We start from the raw sequence: 16,606 nt of genomic DNA, 5'->3' as shown, positions 1-16,606 counted from the left end.
CACGTGTGACGATTTGAAAATGCAGATTCAACAATCCATAAATACATGTAACATCAGGGCCGCTGCTGGCCAAATGGGTGCCCTAAGCAAAACGTACTCGGTTACGTACGTAACCTCGGTTCCCTAAGATACTTCACTCATACTGCGTATGGGGAAAAACTCCTTTTTTCCTTGATACTGAAGCCTTTTTCAATAACGCAGTGCAACTGCACGGCCATTGGTTCAAACTGGGAAACTTTTTGAACCAATGATGGCGCGGCAGAGCTGCGCAGGCCTATGGCGATGCAGCGCGCCAAAGCCCACCAGAATAGGCGGGGCGTCTGGCTATACAAGCGAGCATTTCGCCATAGGATTTCAGGCCAATTGACTGAAGCGAGGACACTGAGTCGTACAGCTCCATGGCACGGCAGCAAACGCAGTACTCGTTCCGTATCTCAGGGAATCGATGTTACATACATAACCAAGTATGTTCCCTTTCGATACTTCACTCATATTGCATATGGGGAACGAATACAATCACGCCGTGCCATGGGAGGGAACGACTGAACCTATCTTGGGCACCAGAGGGGCCCAGGGGATAAGTAGGGAGGTAAAAGCCGCTGTACCCTCATGGTTACACATGCTAAGAGGGAGCTGGCTCCCATGAGATAACAGCATGACCGACGGGCTACGTAGAGGCCGTCAAATCACGCTGAAAGGACCTGAGCGTGCAACGCCAGAACGTCCAAGTTATAGAACCTGATAAACGTGGACGGCGATGACCAGCTGGCTGCCTCACAGATGTCTTTGATGGAGACACCACTAGACCAGGCCCACGAGGAGGCCATACCTCTAGTGGAGTGGGCTCGTACTCCTATGGGGCAATCCAGGCCCATGGAGGAGTAACAAAGAGCGATAGCGTCCACAATCCAACGTGAGAGTCTTTGCTTTGTGACCCCTTGGTGCGGCCGCAAAAAAACACACAAAGAGCTGGTCCGACTGCCGAAAAGGTGCGGATCGCTCGATATGAGTTCTCAATGCCCTAATGGGGCAGAGTAAGTCCAGCTCACGCTCGTCCCGAGGGAGGTAGCGCCGAGAGGGTAATTACCTGCGCTCTGAACGAGAGCACTCTGAGAGTCGAGAGCACCTTAGGAACGTAGCCATGCAGGGCGGTGCCAGCAAGCAACGTACTTGGAATTCAGCATTTACCACAAACATCAATGAAACAATGTTATTCAAGGGAAGAAGCCGCTTTCTAGAAAAAGCGTTCCGTGAACGCAGCAAGGTGAGTCAAGTCCTCAATGAACGCGGCTTGCAGGGGCGGATCTAGCAAGCGACACGCACAGAGGTCCAGCATAATCACAAACATTAGAGAGCATATGTCGCATTCAGCTGAGCATAAATGAGTATTGAGCTCGCTCTCTCAGTGAGAGCGTTCGTCCTCAATGAACGCGGCTTGCAGGGGCGGGGCCGGCAAGCGACGCACTAAGAGGCTCGGCATTTTTAAAACAAACGCCGGAAAAACATGCTCTCGCACCCTCATAGTTAGAGCGCTCATTCTCAATGAATGTGGCTTGCAGGGGCGAAACCGGCAAGCGACGCGCTGAGAAACTTGGCAAATACTGCAGAAATATGCTCTTTCATATTGAATATTTATCATGAGTCTCACCTGAGTCGGGGGAGAGCGTCATGTCATATTCAGCTGAGCGGTGTCAGAAGTGAGACTGCTCTTCCTTAATGAACGCGGCTTGCAGGGACGGGACCAGCAAGCGGCGCGCCGGGAGACTCTGCATTTTACAACAAACGCCGGAGAGATATGCTCTCACGCCCTCATAGTGAGAGCGCTCGCTCTCAATAAACACAGCTTGCGGGGCGAAACCGGCAAGCGACGCGCTGAGAAACTCGGCAAACACCACAGAAATATGCTCTTTCAGATGAATATAAATCATGAGTCTCACCTGAGTCAGGGAGAGCGTCATGTCATACTCAGCTGAGCGGTGTCAGAAGTGAGACCGCTCTTCCTCAATAAATGCGGTTTGTGGGGGCAGAGCCAGCAAGTGACACGCACAGAGGTCCAGCATAATCACAAACATTAGAGAGCATATGTCATGTTCAGCTGAGCATAAATTAGCATTGAGCTCTCTCTCTCAGTGAGAGCATTCTTCCTCAATGAACACGGCTTGCAGAGGCGGGGCCGGCAAGCGACGCACTGAGAGGCTCGGCCCTTTAAAACAAACGCCGGAAAATATGCTCTCGCACCCTCAATAGCCGCGTTTCCATTACAGATTTGTGCAAAATTTTGCGACATTTTCTAAATGTGGATTAAAAAACTATTGCGATATGACGGCGTCTCCATTAACCAATGTTATGTGACTAAAACTCTCACGATAAGTCATTTTCCTCTCGCGATAAGTCATTTTCTAAAAGATACTTTTTTTCTGAGAGCTTTATTTGGAGCGTAATATTTGCCATGGCTTCTCCCTCATATATGCTTCCCTGGGTGCTTCTCAATACTCCAAAGGATGCTTCCTTATTTCTTTGCTGCTCCATCCTCCAGCCTGTGACCTGGAAACCTTTCTTTTTTTCTTTTTTTTTTTTAATTTTATAAATGCAACGCTAGGAGGTGAGGAACGAGGAGTGAGAAAGCTATGAGCGAGGATGCACAGGTGCATAGACATCTAATAATATTAGTTTCTAGTATGTTAATTATTAATTGTTAATAGATTAATAGGCTAGCCTACTATTAATATTAGATGTCAAACTTAAATAACATAAGATCCCTCGAAGCCCGAGCGCAGCTGATGACAATTTAAACTGACGCTCGAGGGATCAAGAATATTCCAATATACAAATAAGATTTCATTCGATTACCCCGTACTCGCTTTTTTTTTTTTTTTTTTGCATCCTCCTGTTGCATCTATGGGGTGAAGCTGAGGGGTGAGGAAAGAGATGCATAAATAAGAAAAGAAGAGCACACCCTGTCTCGTCTTCTGTACAAACATACAGCACTATCTTTAAAGAATGATATGACTGTATGTCAGGTGACCTGTAAATGTGAAAAAACTGTTTCCATTGTAGTTTTGCGAAATATTCCTTTTTCGAATTGCCTGAAAAACCACCTCATGTGAGCGTAAAAACTTTTTTGCGATATTTGGCAGTTTTTGCGAAATTCATGTGTTTCCATTAAGCGTAATTTCAATTCGCAATTACAATTTGCACAATTTGAAGGGTAATGGAAATGCGGCTATTGTGAGAGCACTCATTCTCAATGAACACGGCTTGCGGGAGTGAAACCAGCAAGCGACGCGCTGAGAAACTCAGCAAACACAGCAGAAATATTCTCTTTCAGATTGAATATATATCATGAGTCCCACCTGAGTCGAGGGAGAGCATCATGTCATATTCAGCTGAGCGGTGTCAGAAGTGAGACCGCTCTTCCTTAATGAACGTGGCTTGCGGGGGCGGGACCAGCAAACGACGCACACAGAGGTCCAGCATAATAACAAACATTAGAGAGCATATGTCATGTTCAGCTAAGCATAAATGAGCATTGAGCTCGCTCTTTCAGTGAGAGCGTTCGTCCTCAATGAACGCGGCTTGCAGGGGCCGGGCTGGCAAGTGACGCGCTGAGAGGCTCGTCATTTTAACACAAACGCCTGGAAAAATAGGCTCTCGCGCCCTCATAGTGAGAACGCTCATTCTCAATGAACGCGGCTTGCGGGGGCGAAACCAGCAAGCGACGCGCTGAGAAACTCAGCAAACACAGCAGAAATATGCTCTTTCAAATTGAATATACAGTGGGTACGGAAAGTATTCAGACCCCCTTAAATTTTTCACCCTTTGTTATATTGCAGCCATTTGCTAAAATCATTTAAGTTCATTTTTTTTCCTCATTAATGTACACACAGCACCCCATATTGACAGAAAAACACAGAATTGTTGACATTTTTGCAGATTTACTAAAAAAGAAAAACTGAAATATCACATGGTCCTAAGTATTCAGACCCTTTGCTCAGTATTTAGTAGAAGCACCCTTTTGATCTAATACAGCCATGAGTCTTTTTGGGAAAGATGCAACAAGTTTTTCACACCTGGATTTGGGGATCCTCTGCCATTCCTCCTTGCAGATCCTCTCCAGTTCTGTCAGGTTGGATGGTAAACGTTGGTGGACAGCCATTTTTAGGTCTCTCCAGAGATGCTCAATTGGGTTTAAGTCAGGGCTCTGGCTGGGCCATTCAAGAACAGTCACAGAGTTGTTGTGAAGCCACTCATTGTCTTGTTGGAAGGTAAACCTTCGGCCCAGTCTGAGGTCCTGAGCACTCTGGAGAAGGCTTTCATCCAGGATATCCCTGTACTTGGCCGCATTCATCTTTCCCTCGATTGCAACCAGTCGTCCTGTCCCTGCAGCTGAAAAACACCCCCACAGCATGATGCTGCCACCACCATGCTTCACTGTTGGGAATGTATTGGACAGGTGATGAGCAGTGCCTGGTTTTCTCCACACATACCGCTTAGAATTAAGGCCAAAAAGTTCTATCTTGGTCTCATCAGACCAGAGAATTCTCACCATCTTTAGCAAACTCCATGCGGGCTTTCATGTCTTGCACTGAGGAGAGGCTTCCGTCAGGCCACTCTGCCACAAAGCCCCGAATGGTGGAGGGCTGCAGTGATGGTTGACTTTCTACAACTTTCTCCCATCTCCCGACTGCATCTCTGGAGCTCAGCCACAGTGATCTTTGGGTTCTTCTTTACCTCTCTCACCAAGGCTCTTCTCCCCCGATAGCTCAGTTTGGCCGGACGGCCAGCTCTAGGAAGGGTTCTGGTCGTCCCAAACGTCTTCCATTTAAGGATTATGGAGGCCACAGTGCTCTTAGGAACCTTAAGTGCAGCAGAAATTTTTTTGTAACCTTGGCCAGATCTGTGCCTTGCCACAATTCTGTCTCTGAGCTCTTCAGGCAGTTCCTTTGACCTCATGATTCTCATTTGCTCTGACATGCACTGTGAGCTGTAAGGTCTTATATAGACAGGTGTGTGATTTCCTAATCAAGTCCAATCAGTATAATCAAACACAGCTGGACTCAAATGAAGGTGTAGAACCATCTCAAGGATGATCAGAAGAAATGGACAGCACCTGAGTTAAATATATGAGTGTCACAGCAAAGGGTCTGAATACTTAGGACCATGTGATATTTCAGTTTTTCTTTTTTAATAAATCTGCAAAAATGTCAACAATTCTGTGTTTTTCTGTCAATATGGGGTGCTGTGTGTACATTAATGAGGAAAAAAAATTAACTTTCGGGGAAGAGCGTCATGTCATATTCAGCTGAGTGGTGTCAGAAGTGAGACTGCTCTTCCTCAATGAACATGGCTTGCGGGGGCGGGACCAGCAAGCGATGCGCTGAGAGACTCAGCATTTACAACAAACGCCGGAGAAATGTTCTCTTTCAGATTGAATATGTATCATGAGTCTCACCTAAGTCAGGGGAGAGCATCAGGTCAAATTCAGCTGAGAGTCAGAATAAGCTCGCTCTCGCACTCTCGTAATGAGAGCGCTCATCCTCGACGAACACGGTTTGCAGGGGCAGACCCGGCAAATGACACGTTCAGAGGCACAGCATTTTGAAACAAATGCCAGGGAGAATACATTTAGAAAAATAAGCTCTGTATGCTCACCTGACGGAAGACGGCAGGGGATGAGCTGAAACGGGTGCTCTCAGATGCTGAAGATGGCTTGTTAGCAGCACGCTGAACAGCTGCTAGAGAGCGGCGATCCGCCAGAGCAGAGCAGGCACTGAGACACTATAACTTTTACTTTATAAATTTGTTATTCCTTATTCAAATTTGATCTCTGACATAACCATTGCTGGACTGCCTGGATCTCATTGCCTCATTTGCATCACCTATGTTATCATAGGTTTATATATAGCACTATGTTATGCCACGATGGGAAACAACTTGCTGACGACACAGCTTAAAGCTTATTGGTTTAAACAACCATGATGTATTGATCTGTTTTAAAATATTTGATTTTAAAACCCTAATATCATGTTTTTATGTGTAAAAATAATGTGCAAATATTCCCAAACTCTCTGACACTGCGATCTCTCTATGGGTTATGTGATTGTTGTCATATTTTTAAAAATATATAAAAACATGTCTGTAATTACAATAAAAATGATTGATACACACGCCTTTCAAATGGAAATAAATAACAAGTATTATAGGTGTCTTGTTCATTATGTTTATTTTCCTATAAAAGCAACAGAACTTAAATTACATCCAGTTTATCAGCAACACAGCACACGAGTGTGAATCCCGCAATATCCGCCTTTGATCTCGTAGGTGTCTGATCCACTACGAGAACAGAGAACTGTCCGTCTTGCCTGCACTTTTTTCACTCCTCCCCTCACTGCAGCCGCCTACTCTCGGCTGAATTTCAGGCGAGGTTAGGTGCATCTCAAACAAGCCTAATCACTTCCGCGAGAGGATAACAGATCTACACGCGAGGAAACGGGAGCCTGCGAGCTCATTTTAACGACTTTCAAAACACTGCTTCATGAAGCTTCGGAGCTTTATGAATCTTTTGTGTCGAATCATGATTCAGATCGCGTGTCAAACCGCCAAACTGCTGAAATCACGTGACTTTGGCGCTCCGAACCGCTGATTCGACACAAAAGATTCATTACACTCCGAAGCTTCATGAAGCAGTGTTTTGAAATCGGCCATCACTATATAAGTCGTTATTTTGATTTTTTGGCGCACCAAAAATATTCTCGTCACTTTATAATATTAATATTGAACCACTGTACTCACATGAACTGATTTAAATACGTTTTTAGTACATTAATGGATCTTGAGAGAGGAAATGTCATTGCTGGCTATGCAGGCCTCACTGAGCCATCGGATTTCAACAAAAATATCTTAATTTGTGTTCCGAAGATGAACGAAGGTCTTACGGGTGTGGCATGAGGGTGACATTACTAACCCTTTAAGTTCAAAGTAAGTACAGTGCACAGTATAAATGAGTACAAGTGACCACATCTGAACATGTTATTAAAAAAAAAATATATATATATAAAGATTAATTTCTAAATTGGGTTTCAGGGGGGTATGGTCACTCATACTGTGTACTGTATCTTAACTTTAACTGCAACCTTTCAATGGGGTAAAGTGCTGAAACCCTTTTATACTGTATTTAATGGAAAATATATTAACCTGACAATATATTAAACTGACAAAGAATGATAACAAAAAGCTTACACAACAACTCTTACTTACTGATATGAACAAGTGATTTATCTTTCATACAAAGCCACATGAAGCAATTTTGGATTTAGAATCATAATTACAACTATTTAATGGACACTTTTCACATTACTGTAGTTCTCAGAACTGATATAATTTTGGCTGGGTAAACACAGATACTGCTTAGTGGAAGTATAGTGGTAATGTAGCAGTGAACTACAGCAAATATAACTATGTGTTCTCATATTTCCCCAGCAGCTACAGCTCCATAAAAATAATAAATCAAGTTAATATAGTATCTGGTAAGGACATATAATAATAAAAATTCAATCAATCAGTCGATAAATAAAGTTAAACTCACTTGCATCTGGTCCATTGATGAAGCCATGTCTAATCGTTTTACAACAGGCGTCCAATCACAACAGACTTCCAGAAAAACTGAATTGACCAATGACATTTGAGGTTACACTGAAATAAGTAAAGTCCCGCCCCACGACTGTCAAAAATCAAACGTGTTCGCGCGAGCAAAATAGAAGATCGAGCGCGAGTTTGTGGAATGATGATGCGCGTGCTACGAGTCGTGTCCGAGCACGCGAGGGCTTGATTTGCGCGCAGAGGAGATGTCATACGCTCGCGGGTTTAAAATGAGCTCGCGGGCTCCCGTTTCCTCGCGTGTAGATCTGTTATCCTCTCGCGGAAGTGATTTACTGCGCATTATAATGCCGCCATAGTCCAGTGGACATATTTGTAATATGCGTGTGATTTGGGGGAGTTTTTAGTATTTGTTGAGCATGTCATGTATTGTGTGCATGCTCTTCTCTCTCTCCCCCTCTCTCTCTCCTGTCTGTCTCCTTTGCAGGTTGCTAATTGAGTTCCACCTGATGCTCACAACTGAGTGCATGTTGCAGATCCCAAACACTATAACAGGGTGGAGAAACAATGCTGGAGTGCTGACGGGATGTGCTTCTTTTCCCAGATCTAGAATTGTTATTGTTTTTTTTCCTCTTGTGTGAGTTCAGGTGTAGAACTATATGCAGTCTTGCTCTGCTCTGAACTTTTTGGATGAGTTGCGTAACTACTTGCTGTGAGAGAGCGTGTAAACGCTGCTTTTTTTGTTCTATTGTTATCATCATTTTGTTTTCACTCTTAATTTGTGTAAATACTTTGTTTTCAATTCGGAAGCCGTAGGGAGAGGGTGCCATTTTCTTTAAACTTGAATTTTGCTTATGTTTATGTTAGACAGGGAGCAAGGTAAGACTTTATTGTTTGTTTGCTTTTTGTATAGGTTAGTTAATGCTACCCTTGTCAGTTAAAAACTTTTGTTTGTTATGTTGGCCTGGCCCTCTCCTGAAGATTTGCTTCCTTTATTTTTTTGTTTTTTCTTTTTGTTGAGGTTATCTTTGAATTGTTATTAAATAAATTGTGACAGTGACCATCAGTCATTTTTGTTTTATTTATTATTTTATATTATTTATAATAATTGTTACATCCTCCTACCCCTAGACAACCTGGGAGGTTCGTAACATTATTTTTAAGTTAATATTACTATAAAATAATAATATTACTATATTACCTACAGAATATTAGTTTATTTATATATTTAGACTGGAAGTTGGTGCCCTACACAAACTGCGTACTCTGCATATAGGGAGCGGTGGTACTGTGTAACATCATTCATAAATGTGTGATGGAAATTAATTCAAGAACGTGATATATACATATGTGTAAACATTTTAACTTTATTTAGGTAAGATGCATTTGTGTGAGCATTTGGGTTAATATTTATGCTTTTTCTTATGTATTTATGAATTGTTTTGAATTTACATATCAGATATTGTAAATGTGAATTGTGCTGTGCATTTATGAATTTTGTTTTGTAAATGTGTTATTTTTAAAACTGATCTGGCTCCATAAACTTATTGTAATAATTAGTTGAAGTAGCCTACTTCTACACTCAGAATTATTCCTTGGCATCCTCATGTGCTAAACTGCACTATCAAAGAGTCTAAGAGGAAAGTTGACAACAAAAATAGGGCATACAAAGAAGAATGGAAAAACAACTATTGAGTTCATCCTACCTAGTTTTGTGAATGCAAAGCCGGTGTGTCTTATCTGCAATGTAGTTGTCGCTGTTTGCAAAGAATATAACAACGTGTCTACACCGGACGCAAGTGGTGTGACACAACGCGTCAAAAGATAATAGAACCCATTATAACCAGTGATATTGTCTACACTGGACGCGACACAACAAATTCCCGACAGTAAACGGATTCCCCGTTCTAATTTTGATGTAATCCAAGTGCTTTGTAGCCGTCGGTTTGTCCAGTTCAGTGTAGACAGCTTTTAAATGTGGCACGACGTGAAAAAAGTTGTGTCTGGTGTTGACACAGTGATAATATTAGACGGCACCACGAGACAAAGATCTATTTCAGAAACAGCCAAAATAATCTGGCTGCGGGCGCGGGCCAGATATTATTGCTTGAGGGACAGTTTTGGCCCACGGGCCGCCTATTGCTGACCACTGGTCTACTGCATTGTGATGTGCGGCAATAGCTTCAACATAGACTTTCAGGGTGGAGGGAGATAGCCTTTGCTCCAACCCATCTTGCAAGAAAGAAAGCACAACATTGATAGGGCATTTACGGGGGTCTTCCCTGCGGGAAGAACACCAAGCACCAAAGAGGTTCCACTTCAAAGTGTAAAAGCGCCTCAACTTCCCCTGGAGGTTGGCCACTTAAGTCCTCTGCGTCTCGTTTAGAGACCACACATGGAGGTTACAGAGATCTGGATGCGGGTGCCAAATGGTGCCCCGTCCCTGAGAAAGAAGGTCCTTCCTCAGGGGAATCCACCAGGGAGGGACTGTCGCAAGGAGGATCAGATCTGAAAACCAGGACCAGGTGGGCCAGTACGGCGCAACCAACAAGACCTGTTCCTTGTCCTCCCTGACCTGGCACAGTGTCTGTGCAAACATGCTTACTGGGGGAAATGCATACTTACATAAACCCCGGGGCCAGCTGAGTGTCAGTGCATCCATGCCGAGGGTCCCTTCGGTCAGTAAATAAAACAACTGGCAGTGAGTTGTCTCCGGGGACGCAAACAGGTTGACCTGAGTGACTCCGTAGTGTTCCCAAATCAGTTTGACTGACCGGGGGTGGAGTCTCCATTCTTCCCTGGATGTGTGCTGTAGTGAGAGCTTATCGGCTGCATGATTGAGCTAGCCAGAAATGGCACAAAGTGACCTGAGTCGCTTCTGACTCCATAAGAAGAGATGGCAGGTGAGTTAAGACATACGACAGGAGCGTAGACTACCTTGACGCTTGTACACAATGATCGATTTGTTGTCTGTACAGACCAGCACATGTTCGCCCTGCAGCAACAGCAGAAACTGGTGCAGGGCAAGTTGTACTGCTAGCAACTCGAGGCAAACTGCAGGCAAGGTCCACATGAGAAGGCAGTGCGTCCTCGAAACGCAGACTCCTGACTGTTGGGGAAAGAAGAGTGGGGAGAGAAGGGCAAGTTATTGTGTCGTGGACAGCCGCTCCAGGTGGCAGCATTTTGCGGGCATAACTGCACTGCAACTGCACGCTACCTTCAATGGTGGGATGCCCACATACCCTTTGGCCACCCCACCAGTGAGGGTAGTAAGAGCAGAGGAGGCAGTGGAGCGGCTCTGGGCAGAAAAGGCTGGTTTCCATGAATTTGTAACCCTTGTGCACTTCCAGGAAGAAAGGACAATGCTGTTCAGCATGCCCCACCCCAAGATAACAATCATCCAGCTGTGAAGTTTCATGGGACATGGTGGAAGGTCCCACTCAAGCCCGGCACTTGCGGCTGCCCAGGAAAGCATAGCTGTCAGCTCTGGATCAGACTCAAACAACGTTGCTCTCCCTGAAGGAGGCAATGTAGCCGAATCTTCATCTCCAGAGGACTCAAGTCCACCCTCCAATGCAGCGATCAACATCGGTCATCCACGGGAGCCCCAAATGAGATGCTGGGTCCTCCGTGAAAAAGACCAGCAACCGTAGCCGGAAGCTCCACAGCCTGCGATTGAAAAGAGGGGTGGGAGGGCCGTGGGGGTTCACCCAGTGGACAGGCGAGATCCCAATTCATTAGTCACTGACGTTAACATCGAACATGACTTACTGAAAGGGAACGACCATTCTGCAGGGATCAGGATAATCCTGATTTTTTGGATCAAAGGAATCCCAGTCTTATTAAAGAGTTTTGAACAGCACAAACTGACAATTTGATCCAGATCAAAAACCAAGATTGGTCCAATTTCAGAACTTTTTTTTTTCTTCTTTTGAACAACCCATTTTCAAGATTTGATCCAAAAGATTACTTTTGAATGACTGGGCCCTGGAGTCAATGGTGTAATCACATGTTTTTCAAATGGTGTATTTATAGTTTTTAATTTATTGATAGGCTTTTGTATGTGGTGAAGTGAAAAGTACTGTAATATTAAACACTAAATCAGTTGACAAGAAAAGGCAATGTATGAGAGTCAAGTACACTACCAGTCAAAAGTTTGGAAACATTACTATTTTTAATGTTTTTGAACAAAGTCTCTTATGCTCATTAAGGCTGCATTTATTTCATAATAAATACGGAAAAAAAATAATATTGTGAAATATTATAACAATTTAAAATTATGGTTTTCTATTTTAATAAACTTAAAAAGCAAAGCTCAATTTTCAGCATCATTACTCCAGTCTTCAGTGTTTTCAACAGTGATAATAACTGAGCATCAAATCAGCATATTAGAATGATTTCTGAAGGATCATGTGACATTGAAGACTGGAGTAATGATGAGGAAAATTCAGCTTTGCATCACAGAAATAAATTATATTTTAAAGTATATTAAAATAGAAAACCATAATTTTAAATTGTAATAATATTTCACAATATTATTGTTTTTTCTGTATTTATTATTAAATAAATGCAGCCTTAATAAGCATAAGAGACTTCGTTCAAAAACATTAAAAATAGTAATGTTTCCAAACTTTTGACTGGTAGTGAAATTACTCCACACACTAAACAGATCCTGTCAAACAGGAAAAAATGCTATGGTCTCTTGTAAATCACATGACATTTAGGAAACCACATTGGTGCATTTCAGTCTGTCAGTTATAACAGGAAGAGATTAATCAGAGAAGGTTTTTCAAGTCTGTTTTTGGTCAATTTGACTTTTAACATATTACAATATAGCAGTTACAGTATGAGACATTTTTGATGAATCCACACAAAATCACCCAGCAAAAGGTTTTATGTTTTAAAATCTACATTACACGTAAAGTCAGGTGTCTCTGTAAGTCCTTAATATGTATGCAAATTCCTTTGATGAATAGAAAGCTCAAAAGAACAGCATTATCTGAAATAGAAAGCTTTTGTTATACACTACCATTCAAAAGTTTGGGGTCAGTAAGATTTTGTTTTTTTGGAAATAAATGAAAGAAATGAATACTTTTATTCAGCAAGGATACATTACATTCATCAAAAGTGACAGTAAAGACATTTATAATGTTACAAAAGATTATATTTCAAATAAATGGTGAACTTTTGAACTTTCTATTCATCAAAGAATCCTGAAAAAAGATAAAAGATTGTAAACAACTGTTTTCAACATTTATATATATATATATATATATATATATGAAGACTTCAGATGCAAAAGCCTCTAAGCGCCGTCTGAAATTTTCTTCTAAAACGAGCATTTTTATCAAGCTTGTATGTTTAGGTTCAGTAATTTCACTTTAATGGCAATTAATAGGTCATTTTCATTGCCATTAAAGTGAAATAACTGAACATAAACATACAAGCTTGATAAAAATGCTCATTTTAGAAGAAAATTTCAGATGGCAGTTAGAGGCTTTTGCATCTGAAGTCTTCATATATATATATATATATATTTTTTTTTTTATTAATTTTTTTTTTTTTTTATTCTCCTTATAATGGACTTCAATGGCCTCCGAACAGTTGAAGGTCAAAATTATAGTTTCACTGCAGCTTCAAAGGGCTTTAAACGATACCAGATGAGGAATAAGGGTCTTATCTTAACATTCTACTTCTACTTATGGAAAAAATGGAACTGGTGCTGCGTTCGTTCCGTAAGTTGAATAGGGAAGGCGTAGGACATACAGGGTAAACTTTTTGGAGAATACGGAAGTGCGGTTTTGGCGGAAGCACTTGGAAGGCTATCATTTGTTTATATAAAGCATATACATTTACATTTTTTTTTCGAAAATGACCGATCGTTTCGCTAGATAAGACCCTTATTCCTCGTCTGGTATCTTTAAAGCCCTTTTAAGCTGCACTGAAACTATAATTTTGACCTTCAACTATTTGGAGGCCATTGAAGTCCACTATAAGGAGAATAATCCTGGAATGTTTTCATCAAAAACCTTAATTTCTTTTCGACTGAAGAAAGAAAGACATGAACATCTTGGATGACATGGGGGTGAGTAAATTATCAGGAAAATTTTATTTGAAAGTGAACTAATCCTTTAATGTTAATTTCAACATTTACTAATTCATTATTAAAATCAAAATTTTGTTAACATTAGTTAATGCACTGTGAAATAACATGAACAAATAATGAACAGCTGGATTTTTATTAATTAACGTTAACAAAGATTAACAAATAACAAACAACAAGTAACAAATGTATTGCTCATGGTTAGTTCATGTTAGTTAATACATTAACTAATGTTTAACTAATGAAACATTGTAAAGAGTGTATACACACACACACACATATATACATATATATATATATATATATATATATATAAATTTTGCAGTTTTTGAAGAACACTTAAAGCGTCAATGTCTGTGTAAACTCTAACTTAATATTAGACTTTATTTATATATATATATAGAGAGAGAGAGAGAGAGATTGAACAATTATAAACAAACTGATAAAATTGATCTTATTAAGCACTAAAGTCAAACCTGCTTGTTGATGTCTCTGCCTGTGTGTCATCTGTCCATTTCCTGAATTCTAAAATGCATCTATCCGGGCCTTTGGACAGACACAGGCTACATAAACAATGTCTGTGTTCCTTGAAATCACGTGGCATACCTCAGGGCCAGCCCTTGGCATAGGCCACATAGGCAGTTGCCTAGGGTGCAAAATGACTGGAGGGCACTGCACGAAAGTAGGAAGAGCGCCCTCTTGTGATCATCGTCAGCTCCTACGCCCATGTATTAAGCAAATGCTTACAATTAACAATTTTAGTACTCATCGAACCGATTAAAATAATGCTAGAATAGAATAAAATTGAGATTTGATTGAGATTAAGATTTGACAATTGCACATGACTATCTTTGCTTAATGTTATGAACAGCAGCTATGCTAATTATTCTCCATTTGCTTTTCTGTTTCACCTCGGGACGCCCGTGACTAGAGAGTACATCAGTTTCAGTTTGGATCCAGCCTCTTAAGAAGACCTCAGATGACTAAAACTTTGGAAGAGACGGCGCCAACTCCTGCGATGACTTCAGAAGATGCAACATCTGGATCAACACGCACATGCGCAAATTTCTATATATCCTAATTATTGTTAATATGTAATTCATTTTTCCAGGAGCTCTTTGCTTCTACCTTCAATTAAATTGCTAACAGTGATTGTATATTAATCGCCTAAATTATTACATTATTAGCTAACTGCAGTCTCCAAATTGTAATGTTGACATGCATTCTCTGTAAAGCTGCTTTGAAACGATATGTATTGTGAAAAGCGCTATATAAATAAATGTGAATTGAATTGAATTGAATTGAAGTTGTAGTGTGTCTTTCAACATACCTTTGAATGTTCATTCATGTTTATTCTGTAACTAGTATTCACGAGGAAGAGATGATCACGATCACTCGCGCTCCGCACTGTTGCTTGTGGCGCCTATAGAGAGATCTGTCACGCCACATTAAAGAGCGCCAAAACGGCATTTTCTGTTTGAATTTCATGATAAAATGGATAGAATTTGAAAGATGACACTTTGTTTCTTATCGAAAGTAACAAAACGCAGAGCTTATTTTAAACTGAAGTGTTCCCAAACAGGAGACCTTAAAGTTGCAATGTAATGCATTCCTGTACAGAAACGGTTCGGTACAAATACATGTACTGTTACACCCCTAGTTATGATATTGCATTATTCCCTAATAAAGTAACAAATTACATTACTTAGTTACTTTTAATAGAAAGTAATGCGTAAAAATATTTATTAATTTTTATTTCAGTTTTGGTTATTTTAGTACTTCAAGTTAAACTAAACAAAAATGAGAAATTTTACCTTGGAAACTAAAATAAAATAAGTTTGTTAAAAATATTTAAGATAGGGTAACAAACATGTTTTTTTATGGTTTTAGTATTAAAGCTAAACTTTTAGTTTACATTTTTTAGCGATTCTCTGTGTTTTTGTCATTTTTATCAGATTTGTTTTTAATATGTTAATAAATGTTTTTATATAGTTTTAATATTAAAGTTAAACTTTTAGTTAAAAGTTGAAGTATTTTCCATTTTCAATTTTTGTTGTTGTTGTTGTTTTTTTGTCATTTTTATTAGATTTGTTTTTTAATATGTCTAGTGTCGGGGAAAGTTACTTTTAAAACAATATCCCATTACTCCCTAAAAAAAGTAACTAATTACGTTACTTAGTTTCTTTTTATGGAAAGTAATGCGTAACTATTTCTATTAATTTTTATTTTAGTACTATTTAGTTAAACTAAACGAAAATGAGAAATTTTGCCTTGGAAACTAAAATAAAATAAATTTGTTAAAAATATTTATATAAGTTAATGTAATGAACAAGTTTTTTATGGTTTTAATATCAAAGTTAAACTTTTAGTTAAAAGTTAAAGTATTTTCCATTTTAATTTTAAAGTTTTAGTGATTTTGTTGTGTTTTTGTCATTTTATATGTCTATTTGTTTTTTATATGTCTATATAGTTTTATTTATTTTTATTTTAGTTTACTTCACTATTTTTAGTTATTTTACTACTTTAAGTTTAACTAAACAATAATGAGAAATATTGCCTTGGGAACTAAAATAAAATAAGTTTGTAAAAAATTATTTCAGTTTATTTTATTTCAAGTAATGAACGTTTTTATGGTTTTAATATTGAAGTTAAAATTTTAGTTAAAAGTTAAAATGTTTTCAATTTTCATTTTAAAGATTCTAATAAAATGTTTTTTTATATGTCTTTCATTTTATTTATTTTTATTTGTTTTAGTTATTTTAATACTTTAAGTTAAACTAAACAATAATGAGAAATATTGCTTTGGAAACTGAAATAAAATAAGTTTGTTAAGTTATTTTGAAGTGATGAAAATGTTTATTTTTAAGGTTTTAGTATTAGTTAATAACCCTGCGTCTACTAAACCGG

General features: G+C 39.7%; 1 protein-coding gene across 1 annotated transcript in view; it reads right to left on the bottom strand.

Moving 5' to 3' along the window:
• The window catches only part of LOC127509904 (uncharacterized), a 107,198-nt gene that overhangs the window by 33,529 nt on the left and 57,063 nt on the right, over window positions 1-16,606 (bottom strand). The window lies entirely within an intron of this gene.

This window comes from Ctenopharyngodon idella, chromosome 3, assembly GCF_019924925.1.
Source record: "Ctenopharyngodon idella isolate HZGC_01 chromosome 3, HZGC01, whole genome shotgun sequence".
Classification (NCBI taxonomy): domain Eukaryota; kingdom Metazoa; phylum Chordata; class Actinopteri; order Cypriniformes; family Xenocyprididae; genus Ctenopharyngodon; species Ctenopharyngodon idella.
Note: the sequence above shows the minus strand (reverse complement) of the source record. Positions and strands in the feature narration are given on the sequence as shown.